Raw genomic sequence first — 14,733 nt, forward strand, 5'->3', positions numbered from 1 at the left:
TGCAAAGACCAGACCAGACCCGAACCCGGGTCCCTTATGCCAACAGCCCTTTAGTTCTGCAATGTACTACATTGGGTGGCACAAGTGTTCACGTTTTGAAAACCACAGGTTCTTTTAAGAGCTGACAGAGACTCTTTTCAGGAGTTCAGAGGTCACTTCATCTCTCCTGTGCACTCTTCCTTAAAACCTTCTCAGCACACAAACTCCACAGAGACCTCAACAACGTCAATTTAATAAAACTCTCCAATATAGCATTCTGCTTACTGTTGCAACCCGCTGAGATTAGACAGAGGCCTGCAGATAAAAGCTTAATAAGACCTCGCCACCATACGCTACTGCCGTTTTTACACGGCTAATAATATAAGCAGCGCAGCCCCTGAGAGCAGAGAAACAGGCAGGGAAAGTAGACAAGCAGATATTAAGCACCTTGCTTTATTACAAACAGCTCCCATTACTGCTAAAGATAGCCAATCCCTCTGTACTGTAGGGTCTCAAGTGTAGCAGGGGGGTAAAGGACTCCACTGTTAGCCGGTAATTTAGGATGAGAGGTGCTCTCTCGTGATATTGATCTCAGCTCGGCTTTTGCTGAGCAGAGTGGAAAATACAGAGTCAGAGATGGTACGGAGCATCCGAGCCATCCCATTGGTTCCCGGCCGGGTCTATTACCAGTGTACTCGGACTGATTTGGCCTTCCTGTGACAGGAGTCGGGCTTCTATTGTTATGCTAAGTATAGTTTATTAGCAGCTTGCAGTCTATTTAGGAACAATTCAGATGGATGCATTCACAGAAGGTTACTTTAACTGTGCAGATGGGAACCTTTATGAGCGGGGAAAGCACGGATTTCTATTTGATATGAGTGAATATCTTTCTTATTGAATATCAGCACGCATGCAGACAAATCAAGAGTGTTGGCCCTTATTGCATATGTATGCATGGAAAAATTTGAAAAATCACAAAAGCACCTGCTGGTGCAAAGAAAAATAAAAATAAAATAAAAAACAAATATAGTTTATTCATGCAAATGTTTTATTGCATGATAATAAAAATAAAATAAAATATATGCATGCATTTATTCAATAAAAAGCAATGAAAATAAATAAAAACAGTAAATAATATGTAAATGCATCAATGTGTGCATGCATACATTTGGGAAAAAAAAGAAAAAAAAACTTTTTTTGTAATGTAAAATGTATTTTAATGAGTTTCAAAGGATCTATTTATGTTTAGCGTCTGTCTACAGCAGTTTATTATTTGTAGCTGATTTGATTTTGCATTGTGTAAATGACAAGATTGATAGCCTCTCTCTCTCTAGTTAATGATCTTCATATTAAGATGACTCTGGGACAGATAGTGAAGAGGGGCCCATCCCACACGGGGGCCGCCTTTGTGTCTGGATAAATTCAAGAGAGACTGGGACATTAACACCACCCTGAATTATGTAGCCCACCTCCCACTGACACACATGCACACACACGCACACATGCACGCATGTGATTGACCACACAGGCACATACATGTTTATATACAGTCATGGTCAGTATAAATTAATGCATAGATTTTTAAGCGAACTATTCCTATAAAAATGCAAATATAAACAAACACATTAAATATGGAGCGTTTCTGCAGCTCAAAAAGTACAGAGAGCCGCAAGCAATGACTTGATAAAAAGAAACTTGATATGCATTACCTCACATTCAATTCTCAAAGTGCATAAATGTAATGTAAATATGGAAAACCAGCATGCACATACACACAAATACATTCATCTGCCTCTTGTTGTGCTTGCACACGAATGCATAAATGTCCTCACAGACGTACGCACGCCCACCACAGATCAGGCCTGACAGCTATCACAAATGAAGCGTTAAATGAAGAAACATATAAGACTGTTCTCTAGGGACACGTGGCTTCTTACACAAAAGGATCATCCCGGCTGAGCCTGAACCATCATTAGCTTCTGTCTCCGCCTTAACACTTCAGCAGCCAATTAAAGGTCATCTTCTTTCCCCGCTGCTGTCAGACGGGCAAATCTAAAGCACAGAAAGATCCGCCTCCTGTAAGACAATGACAATGATGCTTTTTTACAATATCTCTTCCACGTGTTTCACTATTCATCAATCAACAAATTTGATTGTTTGTTTGTTTTTTACTAAATTGTTCCACAGTAACAAAACACACTAAAATCTTTCCTTTCTTCAACTTTCTTACTGTAAGTTAGCTTTTTATAGTTATAATAGTATTGAGGTGAAAACAATGCCTATCCGTATCATAGTGTCATACGCTTCCAGCAATAAGTTTATTAATACTGAAAGTGATTGATGATGTTGTGTGACATGGCATAATCACAGCCAATCAGAAGAGATTTGATATTAAAAATACAGCCAATTAGGATTGCCAAATGAGATTTTACTACAGCAAAACAGAAAATTAAGATAACAAACCAAACTTCACAGTTCAATGACATTGCAATGATGTTTAAGAAAGCCAAACAAACAGATCTGGGATGGATGAGACAAACTGAGATGAAATGCCAAAGGCCTCGAACAAAAACTCTCATTTGACATTTTCCACCGTTTTGAAACCTGAAAGCCCAGACATGTTTTGCAAATCTCTGTTTCTTACATCACATTCAAAGATTATTTCCAGTTTCACAATAAGACAAAACATAACAGTGTGCATGCAACACCCACAGTCGATTTCTCATGAAGACTGATCTACGTTGTTGCACCAAATTTGAATGGTAATATTTCATAAACGCCTAGTAAAGCAAAACAACAAAAAAGACGATCTGTTTCAATTCCCATCGGCCATCAGATATCTACCACAGGCTTTTCAACCGAACACACTGTTTAGATCGAGTACACGTGCAAAGTTGCTATCAATCTTACGATGTCTGTCAGAAATGGCATCATCGTCTTTGTTTTACTGGCTTGTTGTCTGTTTAAGCGAAGATTTATGACGGCTAACTTCTCCATGATGGTTTTACAGCATAACAAGTCTTGTTGCCCCAATCAGTGTTGCAGATGATGGATCTGTTTTTGAAGTGAAGGAAAAAAACTCAGCTACAGTACTGTAATGATGAACTCAATGAAGCGAGATTAATCTTCTGCCCGGCCACCGCGTGACCTCGGCTCTTAACATCTCATACCTGTTATCTCTTGCTTTCTAATGAAATCCCATCAAATCATTGTGAATGTCAAACCGGCACTGGAGCATTTGTATGAATTCATTAGCATTAATATTATCATAACTGCACAAACATGAAATGATCTGATTATTTATACTGTACATGAGGTTAAAGACACTGAATTGTGCTGAGCATCTTTTTAAATAACAGTCATGGACACAGGTGTATACAGGTTTTGTAACCTGTTGATATCTCAAAAATAAGCTTTAGTAAAGAGTTTTACTAGATAAGTGGTTTAATACCAGTTAGGTTGTGAACTTGTACCACATTTGTAAATACAGTACATCTATTAATGCTTTATTGCTTGCTAACATGAGCCATTGCTTATAAGGTTAAGGATTTGTTCAAATCTCAGACGATGATATTCTGGTCTCATATGCTCATTGATAGCTCAGTGATATAGTATTGCATTAACTGTGCCAAAGGTCATGGGTTCGAACCCAGGGAACACACATACTGATAAAACATGGATTTGAATAAAAGCGCTTACCTAATGCATAAATGTAAATGTCATATCAAATGACCAGAATAACAACAACACTTAAAAAGAGAGCTTGGTTGGAATCAGTTTTACTGAATAATTTCTTGTTCACTTTACTTAACAAACACAAGTAAGTGCATATAATTAATTTAACTTAATGTGTCTTGTCATCTTTACTTTGGGCATTTTTGTTCAGTCAACAAATCATTGTTCTGTAAAATGCACAAATAAAAGAAAACCAAAACACACCGAATGTAAATGCAGAAATGTTGAGGAGATGACATTGGCAACTTTGTGAGGTATGAATATTTTGTTTAAATCATTTGCCATCCTGAAAAAAAGTATATGTAGTACCTTATAGTTTTATTTGTTTCTGAAAAACAGAAGTCTGGTTATTTAATGGTTTTCTTGAACACTTGTATGTTACATTATTGTAATTACTAAGCAACATTATTAGTGACTTTACTAGGATTTCTTACAACATAACATTAAGTATAACCTAGAAATTTTCTTTACTTAAACAATGAAGTAAATATCACTTAATTTTTTGAGTTTTGGACCAAATACTTAAAAAGTATAGTTCATTTAACTTTTAAGCGTACAAAATCCATTAACCTAAAACATACAAGTAAATTGAACTTAAAATTATTAGTTCATGTTGTGAGGAATACCCATAATCCTTTGCGCCTGAATATTTTGATTATTTTCAGTTTTTTCACAAAATAAAAACTTTCACTGCTTAAATATTTGTTAATAAAATGTCATAAAGATTTAAGCTCTTATATTATTGATGCTGTTTTGTTGTAAATTAAGTTTTGTGAAGTCACCATTCAGGTGATCGGTGTTTTCGTACACTGAAAAAATGATTCATTCAATTTACTCAAATTTTTAAGGTAAGTGGTCGCAATCAATTTATTTAAGCTACATTTAAACAAAAGTTTTTTTGTTTTGTTTTTCTAATGTTTTTGTTTAAATGTAGCTTAATTAAATTAATTGCGACCACTTACCTTAAAAAAAATTTAGTAAATTGAATTAATCATTTTTTTCAGTGTACATGAACCCTCTAAATTTTTATTGCATTTCTCTCCACAGTATTGACAATGCATGTCAAAAACACAGTTTTGTGTGTGTTTCTGTGGAGAATCATATTTATTCAATGACTGACTTAAAGTCAGTTCTAGTACTAGGATTTCTTTAGTTCATACAACATTAAAATTTTCAATTATACACAAACTTTTTTAGTAAATACAACTTACATTTTATTTGTTGAGATTACTTAAAGCTATGTGGAACCCACTTGACAAAGTTTTTTTATTAGTAAATCCAACTTTTTATTTTTTTGAGTGAAGTATTGGGGCAGTAAACAAACAAACAAACAGCAATGCACTAGAATCCAATCACCTTTAAACTTGATACTGAAACTTTAGATTTCTGAATCTGAAGTCAATCTGAGATAACGCTGGAAGAGTTTCTGACTTTCTAGAGGAGAGATGTTGTCTGAGAAAGCTTCCTACTCTATGTACACTTCAAGATAAAAATTAAGAAAGACATATAGCAATTGCTATTGTTTCAATACTTATAAAAAAAATGAAAGCACAGCTAAAAGCACAGCAGGGTTTATCAGCTTCATGCATGCTCTTGAAAAACTGGAAAGAGAGAAAAAAATGTAGTAAAAGACCAACTGGATTAGTGTTCATGCCTTATTTTAGCTCTAGAAAAATATCTTCTTTAGTAAAAAGAGCTGAGCATAAGAGCGATGATGATGTAAAAATACAGACATCATGAGAATTCTGTCATAAAGACATCACACGTGACCGATTCTTCCAAGCACTTCAAACACTTTTGCCGTAGAATGAGCGCTGCTTTGATCTGAAGGCCGTGTCTGCGTCCGATTGGCTTTGCTCCGTGAAGAAAGCGGAAGAAAGAAGAGAGAAAGAGATAAAGAAAGAGAAAACCAGGTCAGCGGGCAGACGCCTCCAGGGAAGGCGGATTACCAATGCCAGACTGACCACAGCCAGTGGAAGTGAACAGATGTCCAGAGTCCCATGAGTCTCGCGAGACAGAGACGACAGTGCAGGAATCCCCAAAACAACACACATTTACTGTACACACAGACTGCAGGGAAACTCTCTGGTTAAATCCTCACTTAAAGGATGGATAGATGCTGTTTTAAGTGATGCGAGTCTCTGGTGGGTTATGATCGAGTTCTGTCCTAAAACAAAAGATTCAATGTATACATTGTACCACTGTCCACTATATTGTAAAAACAACTGACTCAGGTCTATCAAAACCAGCTGATGTAAGACTGGAGGACAGCAATAACTCAAATCACAGATGAGATCTCATTAATATCTCAATTATTTCTCCTAGACATGAATGAGATTATATGGAAAGGTAATTAGGTTCCCTGTATTTCAAATACAAGTCTGGAATCAGAAATCAATTTTATTCAAGAGATTTCAACATGAACTTAATCTGAATTTGAGTTAATCGGACAAAAGAGGATTGTTTTTCCTATGGATTCTGCAATAATTGTACAGCTCCAGCTCTTTACTCTTTGTTTATATTTGAGTTCTTTTAGGAGAGGCATCTAAGACTTAATACCTAAATTAACTCATTCCCCGCAAGCCTTTTTTTTAAAAAAAAGTTGCCCGCCAGCATTTTTTGTAATTTTCACAAAAGTTTCACAAACTGCCTTCCAGGAAAATTGTTCTTCTATAAATATATGAACATACAAATATATCAAATGAAAGAACCGACCCTCTGCTTTCAAACAAAAACGTTTCATCCTATCTTCATTTGTTCTCTTTTATAACCTTATTTTATATACCGTATTTTCTGGACTATAAATCGCTCCGATAACACGATAAGGCAAATCAAGTTAAAAAAAATCAAGTTAAAAAAAGTCCGAAGTCATTCCGCATCACTGAATCCATTGAATTACATAAATACAGGAGCAGCATAAAGCGGACTCTCGCGGCTGTAGACGGTAATGGTTTCTCTTGGTTCATATAAAATAATTTTGACTATAAGTCGCACCTGACTTAAAGTCGCAGAACCAGCCAAACTATGAAAAAAGTGTGACTTATAGTCCGGATAATACGTTTCTTTGAAAATAAAAAAATTTGCGCAAAAAGCTCAGATAATTGCATTTTTGTAAAGGGATTTTGTTGATCAGATGATCAAAACATACACTGAAAAAAATTATTCATTGAATTTAATCAATTTTTTTAAGGTAAGTGGTTGCAATCAATTTATTTAAGCTACATTTAAACAAAAGTTTTATATTTTATTTGACTTTACTAATCTTTTTTGTTTAAATGTAGCTTAAATCAATTGATTGCAACCACTTACCTTAAAAAAATTGATTAAATTCATTGAATCATTTTTTTCAGTGTACACAGAGTTTAAAATGTTGATAAATTAGATTTTGCTTCAGTTTTTTATAAATTGGGTAAGATTGCCATCTAGTGGATAATAGTGGAATTACAGATTACCATAAAAACTTGTCAGGAAAGCGTCATTGGCAGGGAAATGTTTTCTCTTAATTGACGAGATAACTCCTCAATGGCAGGGAATGAGTTAAACGCAACACCATCCAATCTTCTGAACTATGAAATAACCACACTAGAGCAATTAAAAAATCTGATGATTTTCAGTGAATATCAGAGCTTTGGAAAAGTGAAATATGTTGCATTCAACACCACATCCCCATCCAGAATCCTGCGGTCATCAAATGAAACGTTCAAAGACCTTTTAAAGAGCACCTATTGTCTGATTCATGTTTTTACATTTTCTTTGGTGTGTAAGTGTATATTAGTACATGTTAACGATATGCAAAAGGTACAAACCCCAAAGTAAATGTTGTGATCGTCTCCAACGTAAATCTCTTTTTTTGGACTACAACAAACACACGGATTGTAGGCAACAGTTTACTTCCTGGGATTAGTGATGTAGACAAGACCGACATTATCATAATTCCTCCCGCTTGAGACTCAGCCTGTAAGTTAACTCCTGTTAGCAACCGAATCTTTCAAAGATGGTAAGGAGCATCACATTTCCTGTTGACGTCAAAGGTATTCAGACCAATCACAACGTACAGATTAGCTTGCCAATCAGGGACACAGAGCTTTTCAAATCAGTGCGTTTCAGGAAGAGAGTGAAATCAGGAGCTACAAAAATGTACGGTATGTAAAAAAGAATGTGTTTTTTAACCATAAACCACACAAACACATTGTATACCAAATACACAAGATAACGCTGTTTTAGCAATGAAATAGGTGCATTTTAAAACACATTTCTAGAGGTAAAGTCCTGACTGTTTAATTAAAAAAATAAACTAATCTTCGGTCTCTCCCTAAACATGTTGTCTTGAAAGATCAGTGAAACTTTGTAAACCGCAAGGGACATTGTTCAACACTTCTTATGGTATCGCTTTCCTTTGACGAATCCCTTTGCTGTTTTGTAAGTCACTTTGAATAAAAACGTCTGCTAAATGCCTAAATGTAAACGTAAAGTAGGTTTTCACAAGACATTAAACTGAACTGACTTCTGGGAAAAGACACTGGGACAAATGTTGAACGGTTGACTTCCGATTGTCAAATCAACAAAATAATTAGAAACATTTCTCAGCATAGCATCCTCATATCAACCATTTCAAAGGGCAGAATATTTATATTTTCACCGACTAACTGAGTATGTATACATCGGATAAATTAGAAAGGAAGAAGGTTAATTAGTTACTGTAATATTTCTGTGTCTAATATTTAAACAGGCAGAGGGATTGTAATAAACCGTACGGTGCATTTGCAGATAAGACATCAAGAAAAACAAGACAACCAAAGCACTACGGATGAGTAACTCCACATGTTGCAAATCCAGATGAGACGGTACAGCCACCGTCTATAATTAAAGCAATTGCACGAGCTATTCAATTATACTGGCACTGATAGGCATTCAGCCCTCCTGTACTCCTCAACTTGAAGAACGAGGAGGAAAGGAGATAGAAAGTCTCATAATTACCGACGTGCCATATGGTCAGCGCAGGGATCGTGCAGAAATATTTACTTTCCTGCTGTATTTTTTGGAAGCTGCGATTATGTCTTTGTTAGTGTATGCCAGCATGCGCTGTCAGAGTTTGTCAGAGCTCGCCTGCGTCGCAGACCACCATCCAGCACGCGGCTTTAATTAGCGTCTGCGCGGCAGTCATTACTGCAATTAGCGTGGCTGCGCGCGTCTGCCCGGGGTACCTGAGCGGAACCCGGCACACCATCGGCTCCTCTCTGGGCCCAACATCTGCTTTGACTCGCTCCTGTGTCTGCATCTTATTTTACTTAATTATCTGCCTTTTATTTATTTATTTATTTCACTTCTCTAGGCCTTCTTTCGCTAATATTACGACTCTAAGAATGTTTTAACTGATATGTTTAGTGTTTTAAACTGTTGAAGAAATACTTTACCAAGATATTCATCAAAACAAATCCTTCATTATTTAATTTTGCAGATGGCTCTGGTATTGCATATTGCTCATGATGTTCCTCATTTTTAAATCAATTAAAAATAAAAGCATCATATCCAAGAATTAAGCCTGTGATAACACATAAGCAAAGCCCAAATAATTTAAAAATCTGCTTCTCTACTACGATATTATGCCGTATTTAAAGATAGACTCTTTGCTACAAAATGCATCAATTATCAGCTGTTGCCTAAAACTGCATTTACACAGAGGCAGAATTGAATTATCTCGCTTCTGTTTTGCGCTTGTTGTTGTTTTTTATGCCTGCAGCTTTTGTGCAACAATCCCTGTAGTATTTTTAGTGCGAGAAGTTTCCACTTGCTGAGTCTGTTTCGGAAGATTATCGAGTTTGCTATTTGGGTCACAGCGTGCTGTGCTTCCCTTCAATATGTTTGGGAATAGCTGTGGAGAAGATACATATCTCCGGAAACGTTCCGCAGTATGGCCGCTGCCTCGTGTTCCCATCGCGTCCTCGCCCTGTGAACCAGATCTCGCAGTATCTGACAAGTCGCGTGAGCCTATCGGAGCCGTGGCATGACACGGGAAGATCATTAGCTGAGCGATTAGGTAAACAATGGGCTTAATTGAGTAATCAGAGAGGAGAAACTGCGGAGGGTACGATTAGAAATCTTCAGCTCTGATGCTGGGTTTGTTTTGGAGCTAAAGACGGATTTAATTCACACGATTCCTGGAAGAGATGTGCGATCTTCCCTCTGGAGCGCATCGGAAACTTTCAGCGTGTGCATCTCTCTCTCTCTCTTCACAGCAGATAAAATCATTTTATGATTTAAAGCACAGATTCAGCCTCGGGTGTGAAATCCAAGTTCATGTTACGGCTGGTGGTGATAGATATTTTTATTGCTTTCTTTTCTTTCATGCATTTTACCCTTTCAGCGTTCCACAATATTGCTGTTTTAGCATATGAGCCTCTTTAACCAAAACAACCACATTTACACCCCTTTAGGTAAAGCCAAAACCTCTGTGCTGTCCCTGACCTTAAAGGAACAGTGTACCCAAAGCCTTATGTCATTAATCTTCACAGCATGATGCATATGCTATAACTCTTCTTAAGTCTTACAATAGCTGTGTGTCAGGAACAGACTGAAATGTAGGTTATTTATTATAAACTATATTTATTTATTTTGTGTGTTGCATACCGCATCACTTTTGCACATGTCATGTTTTTAAGGGCATATCCAAAAGCATAAAATCCTTTCTAGAATGAGAACGCATCTGCTGCTAATGGGTATTTTGGAGTTTACGCGGCGCTGCGCAGACCGATCGTCAATGTTTGTCTTTTGCAGTCAAGGGAGGAGTTGAAGACGGAGCCGTGAATTCGGACACCTGCTGCTTGCCGTAGTGACGTGTGCACCGTGTTTTAGATATGAATTAGATGCTGAATTTATCAAAAATTTGTCAAAGATTTTCACAAAAGTGTCACAAAATGCCTTCCAGGAAAATTTTCTTCTAGAAATATATCAAATGAAAGAACAGACCCTCTGCTTTCAAACAAAAATCAAACAAAAAACACAAAAAAACCTTTTAAAAATTTAAAACTTTAAATATTAAATAGAGTTTTAATGAAACTATCGCATTTATTTTCGCACATGCACATGAAACTATTGCACGCACGTCAAACTAAACTTTAAAAAAATTCTGCACATGAAGGTTTCGCGTGAAGATTTTTTTTACTCCAATGTCACCTTAGGGGCTCGGTACAGAACGATTATCAAAACATACACACAGTTTAAAATGAGTAAATAACGTTTTGGCTTCAGTTTTTTCATAAATTGGTTAAGTGGATCCACCACCTAGTGGATAATCACAGTATTGCAGATTAACATAAAAACTTATCAGGAACACGTTTTTATGAAAATGTTTTTTCTTAATTGACGAGATAACTCATCAATGGCAAGGAAAGAGTTAATAAAGGTTGCAACCAAAAACCCTGAATATTTTAGTTGCGGTTTATACTGTATGCCCAAAAATAACAGGAAACATTATTAAAATGCCAATAGAGTTTGGTTTTTCGCTTATTTAGATTTTTATTTTATTACATGACACAATATAACATATTTATAACATATATATAGCATATGTTTTACATTAAACATGAAACACACGTGATCGTTATCATAAGTGAGGCGACCAATCATGAAGAGCTGTGTCATCATCAGAACAACGCCCAGTCGCTCGGGAGAAGATGCGCCAGCTGAGCTGGCCGGTTGTTCTCGAATCGCTCTCGCGGTACTTTAACGTCACAGTCACATGCCATCGGCGCCAGCAAAAGTCGTACAAAATTTCTAACCGGCATGCACTGCTTCAAGCCAGCCACCGATCCGTCTGCGCAGGGCCGCATGAAGTCGAACACATCTTTTATCATCTGTGCTCAGGAGCAATAATAAACACCAAATAAAATAACGTCTATTAGTTATTTTAATACAAGTATAGACCAGTATAGGCACAAAAATCTGTGTTTGTGTAAAAAATACAATCTGCAATGTAAGATAATAATATTGTATTCTGATTCCTGTTACAAAAGTGACAAACATTAATATCACAACAGACACACACGCGTCCGCTCCAACACACAGCTGTTAAGCGAGAACTCTCTTCTCCAATATCCCAGCAGCCCTCCGAGTCTGAACACAAGACCCCAGAGACAAACACTCATTTATCACGAGCTGTCAGGACACCCGGCCACAGTGTCACGCTGTTGTTGATTTAACAGAAGATGACCTGACGCGCTGAGGCTTTCCGGCCCGTAGAGAACAACTACTTGGATTTACAACACGTGAACTGCAGCTATTATTTCTCAATATTTGTCTAGTGTATGTAGGGGACTCTCACACAGAAACATCTGATCAGTTTTTTATTATAACAGTCCTTTAGGCCTCTCGTACACATGAGCGACGAAGCGTCTGATGGAGTAAAAGGGAAGAGTCAGATCTGATTGATATCAGGCGGGAATACAATAGCATGAATTCTCACAACTTTATCTTCAGTGCTTGCTGGATAAAAACAAGCCATCCTAAAGGTTGTTTGCTGGCTACTCACATGGCCAAGCTGATATTGTACTGGTTTAGTTAGTGACCAGATGACGAGTTTTGATTGTATGGTAATATCATCAAAATGACCATGTTAAAAATGTGTTAATACCATAATGCAATCTGGTTGTAAGTAATTTTTAAGTGACGTCACAGGTCACAGTTGGTGATCCTTCAACACAGGACGGTCGTCTCTTCGTCTTTAACCTCGGACAGCCGAGCAGACTCGTGGATTAGCAGCCCGACTCATTATCAGCGTTGAGCAGTGGAGAAACGCACTTGAACAGTTTCCTTCCAATTTCTCACATGGTTGGTCTAATATGTGAAAGGAAAACGAATCGAGCCATGTCATTGGGTTATTATTTTGCTAATGTGAAAGTTTTTTCAGATTGTGCTTTTTAAAATCCAATCAACGTTCCTGACCGCAGAAAAAGAGGCCTTATCCGTGTGTTGAGATTAAATCCGCCCCAAATTAATAATCGTTAGCGTTCGACTCGGAAACCAACCACTGTGCAGGCTTTAAAGAGCCTTTATTTGCATATTTTAACATGCTTTGCCAACCTTGACCACTCCAGACGGGATCCTCCTGCAGTTTGGATGGATGATAAGGTTGTAGGTGCTCGCTGCTGGATATTATGGTACCATTAGGGCACGTGCAGATGGCTTCTGTCTCAGAGACGTCCATGATAGGCTGCTCAAGAGAAACAGTAAGATTTAGATACTGGGTGATGCTTGAAAATAGTGTGAGTACATACAAACCAACCTGAGTATCGTTTGGACCCCATCACGTAACTGAAGGAGACGAGAAGGTCGCATTTTTAGTATTCAGCACAGGGTCTTTCCTGGCCAGCAAATACCATCTTCCCCAAATACAAGCATTTATTTCCCATTCGCATTACCCAGGATCCCACGCTTTGCTTGAGTTATCTGTCCTGGGAGTCAAATCCGTACTACATGTCTGTGTTAGGAATACAACATAAGCTGACTGCTTGCTGAATACTGTGCAGTAGTTAATGAACATTTCAACGTGTTCTCACATGACCTTATCACATTTGCATGTTTTATTCAGTGAGATTTTCATTTAGAAAATCTGTTTTGAATCTATTAAAGAGCACCAATTATCCGATTCACGATTTTACATTTCCTTTGGTTTGTAAGTGTGTATTAGTTCATGTTAACGATATGCAAAAGGTACAAATCCCAAAGTTAACGATGCAAGTTATCGTTTCCAACTTAAACCTCTTTTCTTGGACTACAACAAACACACAGATTATAGACAACAGTTTACTTCATTTTACACCAAATACACAAAATAACGTTGTTATTTAGCAATGTAATAGGTGCTTTTTAATTATGTCATACTGATCAAATAATGAGTCAGAACAGAGATGTTATATATGATATGCAGAGGATTACCAGATCATTTTGTGCATGCAAAAGATTTGTATACTCACAGTTTAAATACCGAAATAGCACAACTTTAGGATTCAGTTCTTTCACAGCTCTTCTTTCAACAGTCTATATAACCATCAGTATTTATCAATTTTATTATTTATTATTTATATTTCAGGTTTTGTCATTGATTGGCTTATAGTCTATAAAGCTGATCCTGTACGACTGTGCAGTTCCAGCCTAATCTCACCCAAATTTGTCGTATGAATTAAAATAATGAAACCCTAACCCAAATTGTGCAAAAACGTACGAAAGTGGTCATACAAATGTATACAAATGCATACGCGAGAGTCGGCTGGATTTTTGTAACCGTAATACTTCTGTGCGCTTAGGTTGCACACAGACTGATCTCACGGAAAGTCGTGTTACAGTCACGAAAAAATTTATTAATTTATTTGTCTCCGTGACATGAAATTCAGCTTTTTTGTGCCTTGAGCACGAATGTGTTTTTCATGTCATTCATCATGAATTTCTATAAATAGTTTTTCGTGTCCTAGGCACGACTTTTCGTGGACTTTTATGTATTGTTTTCTCCTAGTTTTTTCCTATTTTCTTACCATTGTCGCTTAAGGGTTAAAATCACTTTCTGTTACATTTTTAGACATCCTAACCCAAACCACAACTCTAACCCCAACTAATCGGAAGAAAAACATGTAGAAACCAAAACATAAAAGTACCCAAATCTAACCCCAACCCAACAATAAATAAAACAATAAATAAAATGACACGGAAAAGAAAGCCATGGACATGGAAAACTATTTATAGAAATAAGTGCTGAAGACACAAAAAAGCTGAATTTCGTGCCATGGACACAAATAAATTAATCAAATTTTTGTGACTATAACATGACTTGCCGTGATATCATGTTGGTTGCACATGGTCGTATGAAGCCAATGAGAGGCATTGCATTTTGTCTCAATGCACATGCATTGAACGTCTGCATACACGTAACTATGTTTTGCAAGGCTGTGCGTTTGACCGCGCGTGTACGTTCGCGTAAACGTAAAAAACTTTACTCCAGGCCATCTTGTAAAATACATACGGATTGGC

The sequence above is a fragment of the Misgurnus anguillicaudatus genome, chromosome 20, assembly GCF_027580225.2.
Source record: "Misgurnus anguillicaudatus chromosome 20, ASM2758022v2, whole genome shotgun sequence".
NCBI classification, from domain to species: domain Eukaryota; kingdom Metazoa; phylum Chordata; class Actinopteri; order Cypriniformes; family Cobitidae; genus Misgurnus; species Misgurnus anguillicaudatus.